This window comes from Octopus bimaculoides, chromosome 8 (assembly GCF_001194135.2).
Source record: "Octopus bimaculoides isolate UCB-OBI-ISO-001 chromosome 8, ASM119413v2, whole genome shotgun sequence".
Lineage (NCBI taxonomy): Eukaryota > Metazoa > Mollusca > Cephalopoda > Octopoda > Octopodidae > Octopus > Octopus bimaculoides.
In genome coordinates this window covers 54916492-54925194 of record NC_068988.1, presented here as the reverse complement: position 1 = coordinate 54925194, position 8703 = coordinate 54916492, and the positions used below count along the sequence as shown (strand labels likewise).

General features: G+C 35.9%; 1 protein-coding gene across 1 annotated transcript in view; it reads right to left on the bottom strand.

Moving 5' to 3' along the window:
• Positions 1 to 7544, bottom strand: part of LOC106882632 (1-phosphatidylinositol 3-phosphate 5-kinase) — a 106411-nt gene extending 98867 nt beyond the window's left edge. The window contains exon 1 of the mRNA XM_014933373.2: positions 7398 to 7544. The gene's annotated coding sequence lies outside the window, so the exon portion shown is untranslated. The remainder of the gene's footprint in view (positions 1 to 7397) is intronic.
• Positions 7545 to 8703: the final 1159 nt, after the last annotated feature.

The window sequence follows — 8703 nt, the reverse complement described above, 5'->3', positions numbered from 1 at the left end:
ACACACACACACACACACACACACATACATATATATATATATATATATATATATGAAAAATTCACTTCACAGCCGCATGGCTGTAGAGTGAACTTCTTATCTTCACAACTATATCTGCACTTATACACTGCTGAAAACTAAATCCTCACAAAAAAAAAACCGGAATAAATGAAAATAATGATAAAATAGATGTAAAAAGTAGATAAGAGAAATATTGAAAGAAAAGACTTTTAAAAATGGTAAAGAAAAGCTTCGGAAACAATTAATTTAAACAACAGAAATATGTGTCAAAAGTAATCCTATGACAACATAAAAATTGAAATGACACAAGATATAAAGAGAATATTTAAGTGTAGCATGTGGTGAACCTATGAATAGATATCGTCATAAATAGATTGTTGATCGTGGTTGACTCCTCTGCCTATTAAATATACACTAAGAAGGAGTCATATGAGCTGAGTAGTGATTAAGATAATTAATTAGTTCAAATCTTTCAACAGACATTGACACTTCTTTTAAGCAAGGTCCCAAAGGTCACTGGAAATAGGCTGCAGTCTTAATAGAGAGTGGTACAAGGTGAAATAAGTTTGGAGGATTTGGGATAGAGCCCGTCTTTGAATAGAATAATGGAGTGGTTGTCAGTGTGAAACTCCAGCTGTGGAATACTCAGCTCCATAGAATTTAAATAACCCAGATTTGTAGGAACCATCAAATCAAATTCTAGCGTTGAGAAATGAATATGAAAAATAGCAAGAAAAGCAATTTTAGTATTTTATTCAGCTTATTTTATCAATGTCACATGCTTGTGTAGTGCTTTCACTATCAAATTAATTAGAACATTTGAATATATAAAGTAATTAAGTATCTACTATAAGACTTCTGCACTGTAATATTTCAGTTTGAAACACACGATCTGAAATCAAGTCAATTGTCAAGGCATCCTGTAATTATTAATAAATATGGTTCTATATTGAATATGACTTTATTCATGTCAACCATGGCAGTGTGGTTGAGAAGTTTCCTTTCAAACTGCATGGTTTTGGGCCAAGTCCTACTCTGCAGCACTATAAATGTTTTCTATAGCCCCAAGCAGACCAACACCTTGTAAGTGAAACTTAGCAAATGGAAACTGTAGGATTACCAATGAACAGGTAGATGGATGGATAGAAAAAGGAGGGAAAGAGAGAGAGAGAGAGAGATTTGCATATGCAAGTATGTGTGTGTGTGTGTAATGTTGATAAATAGCAGCTTGTCAGTATCTGAGGGAAATAGTGATGATGTTTACATTGATGATGTTTACAGCAATGATGTTTACATTTGTTGTTAAGTCACTTACTGTTTTCAAAGAACTGTGTAAAACAATCCTTTGCTTGAAGAACAGGTAAGGATTAATGGCACAAAAAAACATAGGGCCCTGTAAAATCCTGCCACAAATAAATCTCTGTCCAACTCATACTAGCATGGGGAAATGGTTGTTACATGAATTAACAAGTGAATGTTTGTATGTGTGTGTGCATATCTATTAACAGGTTCACTTTACTTCTCATATTATTTAAAGTTTTGTGGGTGTGGAAACATGACTTAGTGACTTTGACATCAGAATCATTATGAATGCTAGGACCTTACTTCTATTTCATGAAGATCCATACTGGGTAAAAAGAAGGGTGACCTGCTATTTAACATATCCATAGGTCTATGACAGGACCAAGGTCACTGACCTCATAGGGCTCTTCATCCTTGATACTCTAAGAAAACATACACACCCACACAATTTGGCCCAGTATAGAGTAGCCATATGAGCAACTATACCATGAATAAGCTTAAGAAGAACCTTATTTGCTTCCTCAAAGAGTTCAGCTTATCCATAAATGTCATCACCAATTTAACAAAATTTGACTTCCTGGATCCTAACCTACACTTTAAAGCAAGCAAGTACTTGCTACTCCAACAGAAACCCAATGAGGAAAGGGTTAACAAATATTTTAACCACCTGCTATCTGTAATCAGTAACCTGATTAAAGGTATCAGAAGAATCTCCAGCTTAACATCAGACTGAGAATTTTTCAATAGGGCAGTACTCTATTACAACACGGTTTTAGCAAGAAATGGCTTTAGTGATAAATTAATATACATGGAGTGTTACCTACCATACCCATGTAAAAAAGAAGAATGGTTATCTGGCATAATCCTCCATTCAGATAAAGTCATCTTTGTATATGGCAGATGTGCAGGAACAAAAAGCACTAAGAGCACATGGGACTTAGATTCTCTCAAATGCCTTGGAGGCTCTCAAGATTGTAGATAGTTTCAGTTACCTAGATAACCAAATTAGCAATGGCAGAGGATGCTCTGAAAGTATTATCTCTAGAATAAGAATTGGGTGGAAGAAGTTCAGAGAGCTATTACATTTGTTGGCAACAAAAGGACTCTCTCTCAGAGTGAAAGGTAGACTATATGATGCTTATGTGTGAATGGCTATACTCTATGGTAGTAAGACATGGGCTCTGAATGCAGAAGGCATGCATAGACTGGAGAGAAACAAAGGTAATATGCTCAGATGGATGTGCAGCATCAGTGTACATGTATGGCAAAGTGCAAATGTATTGAGAGGAAAGTTGGGCATAAGAGGAATCAAATGTAGTATGCAAGAGAGAAGACTATGCTGGTTTGGACATGTAATTCATATGAATGAGGGCAGCTGCATAAAGAAGTGCCAATCACTGAAAGTGGATGGTACTCGTGGAAGAGGGAGACCCAGGAAGACAGGGGATGAAATGGTAAGGACCGATCTCAGGAAGTTGGGCCTCACGCACAAAATGACAATGAACCAAGATGTCTGGCAATATGTTCTTGAGAAGACCCATCCACGTCAGTGAAACTGAGTTCTAGAAGTGCCGTGTGTCCCATCCACACTTAACAAGAAAACTTCACACACACTCTACCACAACAAACCAAAATATATCTCTACATCTCTTCTTTTCTTCACATTTCCTCTTCATGTACTTTGTTTACCTCCTACTCCCTAATCCTGTCCTCTTGGCCCTGTGCCACTGTATCATTGCTCTCCGCTTACCCCCATCCTGTGTGTTCTACCCACATGCTCCTGTTTCACTCTATTATTGCTATCTGCTAGCCCCTGACCTGTGTGTTCTACCCACATGTAACTCCATACACTATGCCTAGTTCTCAGTCCCCAGTCCTGTTCCTCTGTATCATTGCTATCTGGTAGCCTCACCCAACTCTATACATATCCAGGTCTTTCACCACTTACTTGCACTCTTTAATCACATTCCCTTCACAATATCCTGCCACTCATATTATGACATTTGAACCTCAAATGTATAGAATACACTTAGTAGTGCTCAAGTTTCAACCTCTTGAGTTTTATGTACAGTTCATATATACAGTGTGTATATACACACACACACACAATATGTGTGTGTGTGTGTGTGTATGCATGCAAACACACACACACACACAGATAACAAAACATTACAAACTCAGTTCAGGTAATAAACCTGCTAACAAAAATCACTAGTCATTTCAAATAACTTAGATGACTTAGTCTATGTGTTACAAAAATATATGCATGTTATGAAAGTAAACTAAATATAAAAAAAAGTTTCAAGTTCAGAAAATCTCATGACAACATTAAATGGAAAACAATAACACTGATAAATTTCCCCCCTCTCTCTCTCTCTCTCTCATTTTATTAAAATAGAATAAACTTAAGCAGCTGTCAAGTTTTTGACAAGCAGAAATTTCAAGTGACAATTTTAGAAAACTTGTGAATGGATTAAAGAGATAGTAATCAAAGCAATTAATCAACAGGAGGAAGAAGATCACATGTTTGTATACATGCTTATGTCATCATTTAGCCTCTCAAGCAGATTTGTGACCAAAGCCAATCCAGCTGTGGCCATCCGGTTTATTCTAATATCAGGGGCAATGTATCCGTCTTTACTGAAGACAAGATGGAGTGAAACAAGGGGGAGTTGTTTGCTACTTCTAGTAGGTCAGCAAACTGAGCAGCAAAATAAAAGTTTGACTTGTCAGTTCAGCTCTATATAGAACTATTGGTAATCAATGAATGTTACTGAAATATTCTGAATGATTAAACATTGATGATTAGCTTGTATTTTGTTGAAGAAAGATTAAAGATTGTGGTCTTTTTATAATAAATACATTGTTAGGCTTTTGTACATGGCAGAGACTCACATATGTAATATAGTCTGATGAAAAACTTTGATTAACTGAGACTAACCTTACAAGTAGTAGACAAATGCTCCCTCTACTGTTATTCATAATCTAAAATCAATAGCAAAAATATAATATAATACGAAAGAAAAAAATTCCAATATTATCAGCTAACCCAAATATTTAGAAAATAAAGATGATGCAACTAGTAGTGGGTCTTGACTGTACAACTGGTGACAACAATAGAAATGTTTCAGTCTTCTTAGATCTCCTCAGCAATGTACATTCAGCACAGATGACAGAATTTAGAGAAAATTATGGGTGGGATCCTCTTTTTTTGCATTCACATGAACTCCCTACCTATGCACTCCAGGCAATCCTCTACCTTCCCATTTGTATTCACATCCTCATACGTTAAGAGTATGCTCTGGCACATCATCACTATCTCTCTGTCTCTTCTTTGCTCTCTCTCTCTCTGACTGGGGTAATCATGTACCTCCTCTACAGAAAGATACATGTTTCTGTCCCTCTATCATACCTTAACCTCTCATCAGCTGGCACAAAGTCACCTCCTTCAATACCATCCCTCTCCAAAGGAACTTTGTCTTGTAAGTTGCTTGGGGACCTCAATCATGCTGTTGCCATGTAAAAAGCATTAAGTCCACTTTGCAAAGTGATTGGTGCTTGGAAGGGCATCTAGCCATAAAAATCATACCAAAGCAGACCTTCCACGGCTGGTGCCATGTAAAAAGCATCCAGTCCACTCTGTAAAGTGGTTGGCATTAAGAGGGGCATCCAGACATAAAGACCATGCCAAAACAGACAGTGGAGCTTGGTGCAGTCCTCTGGCTTGCCAGCTCCTGTCAACCTGTCCAACTCATGCTAGTAAGGAAGAAAGACATTAAAAGATGATGATATAAGTACAGGGATGGTTTTGTGGAATGAAGTTTGCTTCCCAACCACATGGGTACATGTTTTGTTCCACTGCATTGCACCTTGAGCAAGTGTTTCCAACTATAGCCCTAGCCCAATGAAGGCATTGTGAGTAGATTTGAAAACCTTTGTTAACTCAGGTTATCTTAGCAGTTAGTTAGCAAATCTCCCTCTAGAAGTGTCTAAAATGTAAATACAACAATGTAAATATAACATGTATATACAGCTAGCAGAAGTCACTTTTGAATCATTTTAGCTTACACTAATTTCCCTTCTATATATACTTATCATCTCTAAGTCTTGCCAACTGGGCAGAATATACTTCGTTGAGGTGATAAAAACAGATTTACTGCTTTCACCAGTTTTAAAGACTTGATCCACTCTAAAATGTATTGTCAACTTTTCCCAATAATTTGGATGAACCGAAGCTGGGTGATCTCCCCTATTTTTTGTTCGTTTCTAAAATTTTAACAACCACCCACCTTAAGAAAGAGTGTCTGATTGTAAGGATAATCTATGTTAATAGACGATTTTACTAGTTTACTATTATACATTATATGATAAGAGAAACTTATTGTACGTGACGACTTACGTACGCAGAACGCTCCTCTGAGGTATTTCTTTAAGTTCAATTGTCATTTTTGTTTGTGTTACATAGAATATCAAAATATCGGCTAGCGTTGAATTTTGCTGAGAATACCATCAATAACAAGTATGAGAAACAGCTGTGTATATGGTAATCGTTTTAGATAATAAAAAGTACAGAAATATTCAATATCCACCCCACCCCCCAAAATTGACAAATTTCCAGTTGTTGATGTTTAGTCTCAAGTCAAACCTGATCGTGCAGATCAATGAACAAGAGCAACCAGCTCGTCGTTTTAGGGACTTCACTACGAGTCATTCTTTTGAATACACCCCCTTATTCGAAAGAAAAACAAACAAAATCTTGAAAATTACACTAAAATATATATTTTAGTGCTCCAGGTCGAATCTGATCGAGCAAAAATATTATCAAAGGCGTTCTGGCTATGACAATCAGCTTGTCTTGTTTAGACGTAGTCACTTTATTTTGGACAGTAGAAAGTGATTTGGCTGTTATTTCTAAAGTCGATCAACTGGTTAGTAGTACCCTCTCATAGGCTCGTAAAAATCTTGTGTGATAGTATTCCTGAGAAAGGCGGATGACGACGGCAAGGATAGTATTCCATTGAAAGAAGTTTCATTATAATTATCAAACTTAAGGAAAACGAGACACTATCAAATGTCGAGATACAGTAAATAGGAAACTATAGCGAGAAGGTATCCGTCGATTCAATCGTAACTGAACTTATAATTGATTAAATAAAGAGGGAAAAAAACACCAAATAACGGAACACAGTCATAACACACATACACACACACATGCACAGTGTCACACATTTAACCACGCGACAGTGGGTGGACACAAATGTATGTGTATACAGTTTGAATGTGAGCAAGAGTAAATACACGTACATTTACACTGATACGTGCATGTATATAAATGTATAAACATTTACGTTTACATATATATATATGTGTGTGTGTGTGAGGACGTCTAATCAATAATGCTGTTATTATAAGACTTACGAAGAGTTAAAATAAACATCTAAGTAGAAAATAGCTTTAACACCAAACTACTGTCTCTCTCTCCTCTCTCTCTGTATGTGTGTGTGTGTATATATATATATATATATATATATATATATATATATTAAAATCTCTCTCCCTTTCTCTTGTTTCTCAGTCCCTCTCTGTCCTTTGCCAGCTATCTTCTATTCTTCTCTCAAAATACTTATAAAATGCCTCGCCATCTACCCAACTGTAGATATTAGTTCTCCGTGACATAATGCAACAAAGTGTTCCTCGGTGAGCTATTATGGTTAAGCACCCAATTGCACTTGGAATATCTAATGCAGAGTGTTCCAAACAATCACAATCGTGAAACGGACGTACGAACTAATATTATAAACTTGTGCTTATCATAATAAAAATTATATATATATGTATATATATGTGTGTGTGTAACAACCATTTGTACGTTTGCAGTAACAAGACACACATTCTCCCTGTAAATAAATAACACGGTAAATGAGAAGAAAACATTTGTTTCACTAAACAACCATATTTTCCTTGACGAGCAAAAATAAAACAAACAACTGGAATTTGATAGAATATCAATAGCAACAACAACAAAGATGAAAATATATACATTTAGAAGAATACGTTTAGCCATCTATACTTACAAATTTGTAGCTCGATGTTTTACATGATACAGAATGAGACCGTGTGGAAAGAGAAAGCAAAATGTATATTTTTAATTAAACAATCAAACGATTCTCCTCGAATGTACAAAATACCGTCTGTTAATAACATACAGAGCTAGTATTGTCTTAGCTTTTACATCCTGCAGAAAAATACCAAAGTAATTCAGTGTTTGTAATTATAATTCTTTTTCATTTGTTATAGTTGTTAATAAAAAAGTTATTGGGAAAGAAAGAAACCGATAATAAAATAATATAATATATATGTGCAGTCAGAGATTTTTGCTTTTAATACGAAAAACTTTACAATCGAGTGATATGCATACTTCCGTTTCGGTTTCGTTCGAACAAAACCGGATAATAATAAAAAGTTCTCTGCATACAAATAGATACACATATCTTTGTAGACACACACATATATACATAAGTGTGTATGTATGAATGTATATCAGATAAGGAATGGGGTACAATGAGTAATATTTACTACATTTTCCATTGAGAAAAATGTTTACAAATGTTCACGGCCTTACAAAAACTACATCAGTACAAGGAAGAAAGAGGAGGGTAAGATCATTTTAGTTGTCGCTGTTCCAAAGGTACGATGAGTGTGTGTGTGGTGTGTGAGTGGGGGAGACAACATTTAAAAGACATGAATTTTTTAAATTCTTGTTTTAAAAAGGTTTTCCTTCAATGTTTTGCAATGCATGATTTAAAAAAGGGAAAATCCCGACAAAAGGGGGGAAAATTCCAAGTTAATTTGGCCAGTTATTCTGAAAGTCCACTTTTCCAGTTTCCAGTAGGGTTGGTGGGGCACAATGAGTAATATTTACTGCATTTTTTTTACCTTAAGAAAAAAATTCTTTCTTTTTCACAAATATTCACTACCTTACAAAACTATATCAGCTAAGAAAATGACCTCTAAATGCATTAAAAACACTATAACATATGCAGGGCCGACCCTCGGGTTACTGACACTCTGGGTACGCTGAACTTCAGCGTGTACAAGCTGACGGTCGTGGAAATTTCCTTGTCTTTGTCTCGCCCTTCTTCGTGCCTCGGGTGATTGCCTGAGTTGCCGGTATCTTGAGCCGGCCCTGAACGTATGCAGAACACTATTTCAAAAAAATATCTTTGAGCATACAAAAGAGAAATTTACATGGGGCAAAATGAGTAGGACATGATAAGGTAAATTTATCACTTCAATTCTCTAGAATTACATTTGCAAAAAAGATTTATACGGATCGGTATCTTTCCTAAGACATCAGAAAGATCAGAAATGCAGCAAAAA